Below are 13,382 nucleotides of genomic sequence, written 5' to 3' on the forward strand. Positions count from 1 at the left end.
CACATCCATCCAGAAATATTATGCCACAAACAGATCGAAATATTCCTTCATTTGAACTTTTACCACCAGAAAGAGTGGCAAAGGCAGAAATTGTCTTGAATTTACGAAAATTTCGAATATCTCGAAAACCGACGGACTTACCCCAACAGAAAATAACTTTTCTCAACCGCTACAATATCCTCTACTTGCATTTGCAATTATGCAGTCCAGAAATACTATGGCAAAACACAATTAAAATTTTACTTCATTTAGAGTTTATAGGAAGAGCGGCAAAAGCTGTAAATGTTTTCAATTCAAAAATGTCGAATACCTATCTCGAAAACCGAGGGACTTTTCCCAAAACAAAGTGTTTTTTTTTCTGATCGCCACAAAATGTTGAATATCTCGATAACCGAGGGACTCTTGACACAAAATGTATTTTATTCAACCGCTACAATAACCTCTACTTGCATTTACCATATATTAATTACACCACCCTGTATAGCGTGCGTTATTAAATACACATGATAAACATGGAACGCTTGAGCGTGACCGTCTCTCATTACAATATCCCACTTACATATTTCAGTTTAGAAAACTCTCGAATTCGAATTGTGTTTCATCTCATGCAAATTCATTTCTTTTAAGGTAATATATATGTGTGCTTGCGAATTAAAAATAATGTCGGGGTAACTCTTCCGAATTGAAAAATAAATAGGTATTATTGTAAAAAAAATTATGATACCGCAGTCACACCAAGATAGGTGTATAATAAAAGTAATTATAAAATATTCTAAACTGAACTCATCTTATCGAAAAATTGCTGCAATATTGGAAAATAAAATGCAGATAAATTACATATTTCACATATTAATTGGAAGATTGAGATCACTTTTCCGGTCTCTAAATTCATAAAATATATTAAAATTATCACAAAATTGTGTAACAGTGTCATCACATATAGTAATTTACATAAATCATTACATTTTGTATTGCTTCTTTTAACATAAACATAAAATATTATGTGAAAAGTATAAAATATAACTTATATGTATTCATTAAGTGTATTCCTAATACTATTATAAAGGCGAAAGTTTGTAAGGATTTATGGATGTATGGATGTATGGATGTATGGATGTTTGTTACTCTTTCACGTAAAAACTACTGAACCGATTACAATGAAATTTAGCACACATATAGAGGGTAACTTGGATTAACACATAGGATAGGTTTTATCCCGGAAATCCCACGGGAACGGGAACTATGCGGGTTTTCCTTTGAAAACGCGGGCGAAGCCGCGGGCGGAAATCTAGTATAAAATATAACTTATATGTATTCATTAAGTGTATATTTAAGTATATAAGTAAACAACGATGCAGCTTCTTGCGCATGGCTTCCCCCGCTTCGTTAAAAACTTGACAAAGTTCACTACATCCATACATAATATACATACATACATACATACATATATATGTATATACATACTTAAATCTTCCTCTAGAACCACTCTATCTAATGAAAGAAACTTCATCAAAATCCTTTGCGTAGTTTAAAGGTTTACTGCCAATAATTTATTATTAAATGCCAAAAAAACCACTTGTGTTGAATTTTTACTTCCTAATGTAAAAAAGTTGAACAGAGGTATTACCTTGAACGGGGAGGTATTGCATCCTACTGAGTCTACTGTATTTCTAGGGTTAACATTGGACGAGAAACTACAGTGGGGAGCCCATGTCAACACCGCTGCAGGTAAGCTCAGTTCTGCTGCATATGCAGTCCGAAAAATAAGGCATCTCACCGATGAAGATACGGCTAGATTGGTTTATTTCAGCTACTTTCATAGCATTATGTCCTATGGAATTCTACTGTGGGGCAGGGCTGCAGATATAGAAACTACATATATTTATCTTACAGAAAAGAGCCGTTCGCTCTATATATAATTTACGTGCTCGGGACTCACTAAGAGATCATTTTAAGAATACTGGTATCCTTACTGTACCATCACAGTATATATTTAATAATATTTTGCATGTACACAAAAGCTCTGACTTACACACAAGAGTAGCAGATAGACACGATTATGGCACAAGGAACAGGAATAGAATTGAAATGCCATTTTTCCGATTAGCTAAAGTTAAAAATTCATTTATGGGTCAAGGTATACGCTTATACAATAGAATTCCTCACAATATTAAAGAGTTTAGTAGTTCTAAATTTAAAACTTACATAAAAAATGTACTAGTTCAGAGAGCGTACTACAGTATTCAGGAATATATGGATGATAAAGACCCATGGAGGGTTGTCGCGTAAAAACCACAGGACAGTTCTTTGGCATATTATGTAGTTAGATATAAGTTACATATTATGTAAATTTATTGACATTATTTTAAAAGAGCAACTATGGAGTTTCTTGCCGATTCTTCTCCATAGATACTGCTTTCCGAATCGGTGGTAAATGTTAAAAATACTATGTAATGACGATTCGAAAGTGCTACTAAATAGTAGTCTAATTGAATAAATGAATGTTTGAGTTTGAGTTTGTTTGAGTTTAAGTATAGGTACATGGGGACCGACGGACAGCGACATCGAATCTTGTTTTATAATAAGTAGAGATAATATGTTATTGCTTTATTATGCAAAAATAAATTATAATTTAACTCAAAAGAAAGTCACTAATTATCTTGTCTATGCATATTAAAATAAATATTACGTTTAGCAATATAAAATTAAGCACATAATATTTTGTCACAGAATAATAGTAATAAAAGCACGTCGTGACGAAGTTATAAGCGTAAATCACACACGTTTTATGAATAAAAAAAATGTAAAGAAAGCTGTTACCTAATTATACAAATATAAGTAACTTTCTCTGAAATAACTAAAATAAGTAAATATTTTAGTGTTACTTCCTACGGAATTCCGCATTGAATTTTGTAATTCAGTGATAGTTGCATAATACATTTACATTTTATACCATATTATGGAAGCATATGTAATTATTAACCTGAATTCTACATAATATGTAGAACATTTTTTCATTAAATTAGTTGTGATGTTCTTTCTGTTGGAAACATTATAAAATCATAGTCTTTTTCCTCGTGTTTCATTCACCTATATGTGATTTTATAATGTGTCTCGATATTACTAAACAAAATATATTTACGTGATTTGATGATTTACCTTATCGTGTAGCTCAAAGCTTACTTTATGGCATTAATTAATTTGGCCATAGTAATGAAAAATGAATAGTTATGAACTGATAAAAACTAATAAATAAGTATTTTATATAGAGATGAGCAATACAGTATAAAAAGATAAGCTAAATTGTAAAATAATAGCTAAATTCGCTAAATTGTACAAATTATGTAAATAATTCAAATCTTTTGATATTGACCTTTCAAATATATAAAAGTTAAAATTTACATGTGAGTCATCTTACTAATACTTATAAAGAACCAATAAATATCTCGTCAAATAAATTTTATATCAAATAAAGTTTTTATATGGATAAATAATTTGCCGTGACATCAAGCGGATTTGGTTTAGAGGTCACGTCTATCGGGTTAAAGTTACCATCGGAATAATAAATACATTCGCTAAAATGTTATTTTCTTTTTGCATAAAACAAAGAAAAATATTCAAATATTATTTTGTTATCCTTAAAAAGGTACATATATCACCTTTTGCGTAAAAAATTGTTATTATATTTATTTTTCCTTTGCTTTATATTTGTGAAACTTCTTTAGGTGTATTGAGGGTAAAATTTCAAGGTCGCGTTATGGCAATACCGTCACGTCATGGAGTAAGGCGTTGGTATCTTTCAATCTTGCCAAAGAAGTTTCACTTCTGACACGTATGATCGACACACACGCTCTTTTTTTACTTAAAAGTAAATTTTATTCTTATAAGTACCCAAAATCCTTGTTAAGCACTCTTTAATCATAACTTACTAAAATCAAATACTTACTAAAATCAAATACTTACTAAAATAATTAAATTTATATGAAACTAGCGCGAGCGGTCCGCCCCGGCTTCGCCCGTGGTACATGTTTACGTTTTCTCTACATAAGAACCATCCTCGTACTTCAAGGAATATAATAAAAAAAGAATTTACGAAATCGGTTCAGCCGTTCTCAAGTTATGCGCTTACCAACACATTTTGGGATTCATTTTTATATTATAGAAGATGATGCTCTATTATACTTTTGTACTTAACCATTCTTTGAATTGCCGCCAATCATAGTTCATCGCAGATATATGTAAGTACTTGAATTCAAAGAAAGTTATGCTGTTCACATGCAATTTCATGCTCCTTTTGCCATGTTTCTTGGAATCGTCATTCGTCTGTTACGTTGGAAATTCCGTAAAGACAAAAATAGTATCTTTCCGATTACTTTATTAAAGGATGAAATAAATAAAGCAGTTGACATCAATTGTAATGATCAATTTCTGGGGTAAGTATTACAATAGCACATCTTGGACTCATATACATAGTTCTTTAGTATAATATAAATTAAACTAATTATTTCTCGTTTGCAGAATGCATCTTCGTAACATTTTATAAGTCCTTTGGCATTTTATGATGTAGGGGAAAAGTAGAATACATCTCCTTCATTGATAGATTATCTTAAAGATAAGCAGCATTTATTCGCGTTGATATTTTCTTTAGCAAACATAGCTAGAACTTTTAGATCCTACGATTCTTTAATCATTATACCAAAGAGACGATCTAAATCTATAAAAGGACATAGTGATTGGAGATGAGAACCTCACTATACCGAGTCTAGGTATTTTTGTAATTTCTGTGCCAGGTGGCCTCAATAATTTTTTTTTTGTTTACCATACACATCAACCAACCTTCTGTATTAGTGCATCTTCATGTTTCTATGTAAATATCGTATATAATGATGATTTGCATAGATGTTAGTCGATGCTTCTATGTAAGTGAGAAATGTTGGTCCTTCCGCATCTCTGAATGTCTTCCTTGTTATTTTTTGTCACAAAGCAGGTGACAATTTGCTTCTTTTTACATTTTTTTAATGCGTGTAAATGCAATTTCACCTTACAAAGAACTTAGTATTTACCTTCACATAATGTCTTGTTTTACTTTTACAACTTGTATAATTAAAATTAATAATGAAGTGGCTAGGTGGGTTCATCATTATTTTTAGCTAGTGCCCCCGCGGTTTCACCCACGTGGATCCGCTCCTGTTGGTCTTAGTGTGATGATATATTATAGCCTTCCTCGATAAATGGGCTATCTAACACCGAAATAATTTTTCAAATCGGACCAGTAGTTCCCGAGATAAATTTAACGACTTTTTAACTAGAGAAATTAAAGTAAAATGTAAATTTTAAATAAGATAAAGTTATTTGAAATTTAACCTACATTAAAGAATTCCAAAGATCAAATATTATAGTGTTAGGGCCGGTTTTTGATGGGTCAAGGGAAAGTTTTTTTTTATGCTATAAAATATAATCGTGTTCGTAAAGAAAATTTTCACCATATTTTTTTTTGTTTATTTCAATGATGTCTGTAAAATGTAGTGTGGATTCGTTCCCAAAGAGTGTAAAAGGGTTTTTAAACCAAAACAGGTTTCTTTCAAATGGGAGATAGGTGTGTTTGTAATTTATGACATAAATAATTGTATATAATGTGTTTATAACACGAATATATATAATATGTCATTTTGTATATGAAGCTCTACGTTCATTTACTTAACTTTTTTATTCATTTGATCTACTCTATTTATCAACTTAATTCATCGTTTAATTCTCGTTCATAAAAAAGTTATGAATTTATTGATAAAGGGAAAGAATCTACATTTAATAAATAATTAAAATCTAAAAACACTGTAAGAAGTTGGAAGATAATTACGAGCTCTATCTCTTGTAAATATCACAATTAATTAATAAAAATTATTGTTTTTATTAAATTTGACGAAAAATTAGAATTTTCATAACTTATTCTAAATATAGATTATTTTATTTTCATGTTATGTTTTCAATAAATTTTATCTTATGTAACACAAAAATCAATCACCAAAAACTTACCTTATAAAAAAATATACACACAGAAAACAGCACACAACACACACTGAAAAATCACAGAAAAGTCGAAAAATGAATCGTGTAAAATTCGAATAGGTATAGTAAACTAATCTTTAAGCCCTTGGCTATAAAGTCGATATTAGTATCACACGCGAGGATGAGCCGCGGAACGTGCGAGCGGCTTCGGATATCGCGCTAGTTTGCGCACACGCACCTGTCTGCCCACCGCGCCGAAGTGGGTGACATACTCAGTAGTCAGTACCAGACCTTAATTATTGTATCTGTATTGTAGGATGGCTAATTTGTAGTGATTTATTTACGATTTATATCATATTATATACCTGTAGAATAATTAAATAGGGGCAATGTAGAGTCATCAATAAAAAAGTCTGTTTTAAAATTAAATACTACATAAATTATTCTAAGATTGATACTCAAATTGATCCAACTGCTTTTTAATATAGAATAAATTTACAGAAATAATTATTAGAATTTTATGTTTTAAAATATTAAGATGTTTATAAAAATGTAATATGAACGTTTTTAATTTAAAAATTCATGTAATTATAAATTTTAAAATAAATACCTATGATATTATATTTCATTAAAATTATATTTTATTTAACCCTCGTGTGTTAAATGAATTATATATGCATGTATTATATTATATAGTATGTACATAATTTTTCTATTTGATATTGCACGTCAATTTATACAAAAATACAAGTTTTTTTTCCTCAAAGCATTTCTATTCAAAGTATTGTTAACAAATATAACAAGTGTTTTCTATACGGGCAATTTAATAATAATTTTCACGTGACTTTCACTCTCTTAAATGTTTTTAAATCGTGATTCACAGATGGTAGAGTCACGCTATGATTAAGTATGGAGATAGAAAAAGTGACCTAGAAAATAAGTATTTTTATTGTAATACTACATAAGCATTATCTTCTCTTCAGAGACAGTAGAGGAATGTATCGAACTACTCATATATTGAGTCTGGATATGTCTAGAATATATCCTTAAGAAAGACATCAACGACTCTTTAACATCGTACTGAAAAGTTTAAAAAGCTAAAGCTAAAAAAGCGAATATTATGTATATTATGTTAATACTGCTTTTTATTATGATTATTTCGGGGCACACATTTTATATTCTTCCTATAATATTTGTTTAACGCGAATGTGGGATATACTCATAGCAATACCTATTACTTTACTTACTTTATCCCTAAGCGAAAGCTTCCACAAATCAAACATTTACAAAGATAATCATTAAACATAACTACACACATATTATACATAACTTTACAAACAATACTTGCCACTTATTAACTCATAGTGACCTCGTGAGTGTTGCAAGTCGCCCACATCTCACATCAACAGTCATTGAGACCGTCGAGATGGAAAGTGCTAAGTAAACGAGTGTTACATCGATACATAATTATAGATAGTTAAATAGTAAAAGCACGCGTTGAAAAGTGTAACAAAACAATACTGGTAATAGGAGGGTTCAGTATAAGATATACAGAAATACAGAGTATTATTTACGAATTACGATGAATCTAAACTTTCCTAGCTAGTGTTCTTATTGAGATTATCGAATTCACGATGGAACTTTTGGTGACTTAACAATTTAAAAAAAAAGAACGACAATACTTTAATCTGAGAGGGTTTTAAAACTTTTTGAAGATTATACGAGTATATTCTGCCCATGACCATACTCGTTATGAAAGTATGGATATGAAAATGGATATGCTATTAAAGATAAATCGTTGCACAGTCAATAATGGTAACATCTCATACATCCGTCTTGCACTTCCATATTTCTTTAGAATATTAGTTAAGTTACATAATAAAGAGACTTCCGACGTACATCATTATTCTTACACTATTAAAAGAGTTTTCCGCATCATTTAGAGGGTATATAAAATTGAAATTTGTAGGTATTTTAAAGGCTCAATATAGTATGTATATCCCGGATACGAAATTTCAGCCAAATTGGATAAATAAATTGGCTCAATTGAGAAACAGCGGATATAGACTTTCACATTTATAATATAAATAGCATCCGGACCGCGGTTTTACGTTTACCAATAATCTTTAACTTCCATTTCACTAACTACCTACCATCACCTATATCTCAATTATCTCTAAGTATGATGATTAATACATAAAACACAGAAAACAGACCCTGCATGAATTTATAACACCTAAATTAGTATAAATAGAAACACAATATTTCACCAGGCTTAATTCGAAATGACCCATGTTGAACAGGAAAAATATTATTTACTGAAAGTTTACATCTATACTAATATTATAAAGCTGAAGAGTTTGTTTGTTTGTTTGAACGCGCTAATCTCGGGAACTACTGGTCCGATTTGAAAAATTCTTTCGGTGTTAGATAGCCCATTTATCGAGGAAGGTTATAGAGTATATATCATGAATCATGTGATGAATCATCACGCAACGACTAACAGGAGTGGAGCCACGGGGGTGAAACCACGCGGAGCAGCTAGTAAGATATAAAATATAGCAGTTATTCGCAGCCATAAACCAACAGACATACCTTCTCCTCATTATATACCTATATAGATTTGCAACCAAGAATCCTATCAATCAAAGTTAACAATCCAACATTGGCAACTGATACCTTATTCCTATCACAAGCTAATACCTACTCAATCATAGAATAAAACACCCATCCTCACATGAATGAAATATGCGTATATCAGCAATAAAAACGCATATGTTCCGTGACCAGATTGCTGGCAAGTAACGGCATCACCGTATTAGGCGCCCGGTCGCCGGTACCCACTTCTATACTATAAATTATGGACGTCCATTCAGTGTCTGGATAATGAAATGAAACCAGACGTATTGTGAATTAATAAAACCTTGGGAGGATAAAATGCTGTCTTTTTTAGGAGGATTGGAAAACCCTCTTTGATTGTAATAGATGATTTTAAATAAAAAATGTAACTGATGTCTGTACATGGAAGATATAAAAACTATTATTGCAAATCACTATAATAGTTTTTGCATTATACTTTTGTTAACTTAGTGGAACCTAAAACAATGTTATATATTAGAAGTTTCGTCTGCTACTTGGTTCACGCTAAACTCAGAAACATATTATGTATATGACTTCGTTTTTCACTCGATTAGATCAATCAATACAACTTTAAATTGACTGGTCGTTTTGCTTGTTTTATTTCACGGCTCGTAAATTCGTTCATGAGCTAACAAAGTCCCGGGAAACAGCTACCAAAAAGTAAAAATGTTGTGTGGTTTTATGAAACCACGGTAGAAGTGAAACTATTCGAATGGTTCCGAACACTGCTTTGTGTAGCGCATGTCGCGTGACGGTCGGCTGCCGAGTAGGTATACCTACTCGGCAGCCGCGATACACGCGACATGCGCTACACAGACCAAAAAATTTGAGACGATGTAATAAAAGTTTCACTTTAAAAATTACACAATAACATAGGTAACATTTAGTTGAGGCTTTATGTCCTTAATAGTTATTTTTCAGGAGAGTGTAGTATATGTAATATGGGACTCCCTCTTTATATCAGTACTACTAGCTTTCCGCCTGCGGCTTCGCCCGCGTTTTCAAAAAAAAACCCGCATAGTTCCCGTTCCCGTGGGATTTCCGGGATAAAACCTAGCCTATGTCACTCAGAAATGATGTAGCTTTCCAACAGTGAAAGAATTTTTCAAATCTGCCAAGTAGTTTCGGAGCCTATTCAATTCATACAAACAAACAAACAAACAAAAAATCAAACCTTTCCTCTTTATAATATTTGTATAGATTATATTATTAGTACTTGCAAATTCAATTGCATACATAATATAATGACATTTTGACCACTCCGTGGGCCAATTTTCTACAAAATATTTACATTTGAAACAAATTTGATTGTTCCATTCGCTAGTTGGTACAAAATAATTCACATACATAACCAATATGACAAAATAATGATTTAAGTGGAACGTCATTACGGATCAGCAAGTGAGTGCTAACTGCAATAGTTTCTCAGATTTCATTTCGCACATTCAAGTCACACCTTACTATAAAATTGGTAGTCATAATCATATAACTACATTTTTGGTTTACAGGCTGCTAACTACTACTCTGCTACTGTATTACATAATTTTGACCAATTCATTTTACGTTTAAAATATGAAACAAAAATCATAAAGTACATGTTTCTTCGGGCTTAGTTATAGGTAGGTCTCAGGACTCAGACAAAGCAAGAGAAAAAGCTAGTACATATTGTATGCTTGTAGCATATGTGTTGTTCTTGTACATTTTTTCAAATACATTCAATAGTATAAGCGTGATTGAGCAACATCCATCCGTACATTTATTTCATCCATCCATCAATCATAACCTACTCGTAGAAACTTCGTATTTTTTTAATTATAACTAATGTTTACATATAATTTAATCAAAGGTTAGTAGTGTTTAAAAATATTTAAAATTGTAACCAAACCTTAATTTATTCGCCTTCATGAATATCATCCTAATTAAACAAAGTCGAATATTTTTCTTCTATAGGGCAACGAAACCAAAGGACAAATTGCTGACATAGAAATATAAACCGTAGCTCAAATCCAATAGAGATTAAAATGTATGGATTTGTACGAGCATTCACTAAGATACTGTATTTGCGAGTAACGTTGAACCAAATATTTGTATCGTATTAGGGAAATCAACCTTCGATTCCAAATTAGTAGTAAATTTGATAAACTAGCGCCATGCTCAGGTTTCTAATGTGATATTTATACCTACTGAAATTGATTGAAAGAATTTGTAAATTGAGAATATTGTAAATAATAAATCTACAATTTTTTGGGTCAATCTTTTCTCAATTATATAGATATAGTTGTAAAAATATCGTCTCAAAACGATGTTCCCAAGAATATAGAAGGTTTTTAATTCATAGTATTTTTATAATTAAAAAAAATATTAATATTATTGCTTATAATAACTGTCTGTGAGTAAAATACCGATTTAGATTAATATAGGTGTGTTGGTTATTTAGTCTGTATCGTAAAGTTTTTATAGGTACGTCCGTTTAAAGAATTCTTTGATTAGCTGATAATAAATTATATCGGTAAGTGTTGCATGTAAACAAAAAAATATATAATTGCAATTTATTTTGTGTGTTTGTATATGATATAATTTCATTAGTATTTCTATAATAGGTAATATATGTAGATATTAGGTAGGTTAAGGTATACAACGAAATAAGTTTTTAGCTTCATTTTAGTTGAGGTCATGTTTGTTATGTTATAGAAAAAGTTTGGAATCAAATATATAAAAAACCAGGAAGTATTTAAGATACAATAAATATCTGCGCTCATCTTGACCTTCGAATAATCACGATTTGTACAAAAACTATAAAATATGTGTCGATGTTTTAGAATCTAACCAGGCATTATCAAAATTATCGAAGTCTCGATCTAGCTTTATTGAAAATCGTTAACCACAGGGTCAATCGGTAAAAAATGGGCACTTTGGTACCAGAAAAAACTGTTAGATATACCTTTTATTTTCATATATATCTTAGGTCATATCACACTGATGTTCGACTAACCATTTTTAAACCAAGATGAATCATAAATAATTAATACCTTTTTACTAAATACAATCTACACATATTATTTTAAGTAGCTAATAGTAGGTACCTAGTGCTTGAAAAGGGTGCACCTATAACTGAAATAAAATATTGATTTTTTTCTTCAATAAGATAATTAAATATTATGGTCTAAAAGTAAATAAATGTAATAGGAATGAAACATTATTGTACGAATCAATAGGTATATCTTAATCTTATATATACTTATATAAATCTCGTGTCACAATGTTTGTCCTCAATGGACTCCTAAACCACTTAACCGATTATAATAAAATTCGCACACCATGTGCAGTTCGATCCAACTTGAGAGATAGGATAGGTTTTATCCCGGAAATCCCTCGGGAACGGGAACTATGCGGGTTTTTCTTTGAAAACGCGGGCGGAAAGCTAGCTAGCTATATCAATTATTATATTATTATATATACCGATTATGGTAAAAATTTCTGACAACGATTACGATATTTTTTTCATTTTTCTTTCTTTTATACGTATTGACTCTGTGTATGATGTATGTTATAATGATTACGTACAGAGCTTGTTTATTCATTATCACAGATTTGTGTCAAGCCATCACTGCGCAACCCACATACATGATATATCATAGTTGGTACCTACTTAGTGTCAAGGTAATAAGCTCTTATTGAATAATTTTTCCAATTTCTAATCAGGATTTCTGTGTTTTATATAAATTATTTTATAATTGTTATTATAAAGTTTTTTTCTTTAATAATTATTAAATTATTGAGGTAAACGTTTTTATTTGTGTTCATTTTAAATACCTAACTACCATATGTTATAACCTAGCCTTAGATTATTTGTATGTAATTCTGATAAATGAAATTTTATTTATAAGAATTTATATAAATGAGTCCACATATTATCAAACCTTTCTTTTGCTCTTATTTTCGTACCCACACATTAAAAAGTGTAAAATGTATGCAAACTTAGACATTCTTTTGTCTAAGTGCAAACTGGAGCATTTGTCTTTTTTCAGACGACTTAATGTACCTACCACCCACAACATCTAACAAGGCTAGTATCTAACTACTGTATACTAACGCCCACTTACAGAGACGGGAATAAAATTAATTAGGTTTACAAGGACCCTTTGTCATGTGTTTTTTGTCCCTAAGAATAGAAAGTGTACAAATGGTTAACTAACTAACTTCACACGTAATTAGGAAAGTTAGTTTACGTTTGTTTGATAGAGGTAAAAATAAATAATGTTATAATGAAAAAAAAAATATTCTTAGAATTAAATGAATGTAAATAATGATATGAGATTTCCTGGATAAAACCTAGCCTATGTTGCTTAGTGAAGATGCAGCTTTCTAATGGTGAAAGAATTTTTTAAATGGGTCCAGTAGTCTATGCGTGAAAACCATACATACATACATACATACACACATAATTACAAACCTTTCCTCTTTATAATATTAGTATAGATAAATATACTATCTTTCGCCCATGACCACATGTAATTTCGGGCGGGACCAGGATGAGCTGCCTGTAATACAATACTTTTCCATTTTATATTTTTCCTCAAAGATAAATCAAAATAAGAATAGATTGCTATTGACACAAAATATATATTCGGATATTTATGACGTAACCTAGGAAAATCAATGACTAATAAAAATTTGCAAATAACCTTTGATACAACGTGATAACAATAAAAATGTTGTGTGGTTTTATGAAACCA

This window comes from Colias philodice, chromosome 6, assembly GCF_061535455.1.
Source record: "Colias philodice isolate Cphi_HAF_F1 chromosome 6, ilColPhil1 Martin Lab GWU primary, whole genome shotgun sequence".
Lineage (NCBI taxonomy): Eukaryota > Metazoa > Arthropoda > Insecta > Lepidoptera > Pieridae > Colias > Colias philodice.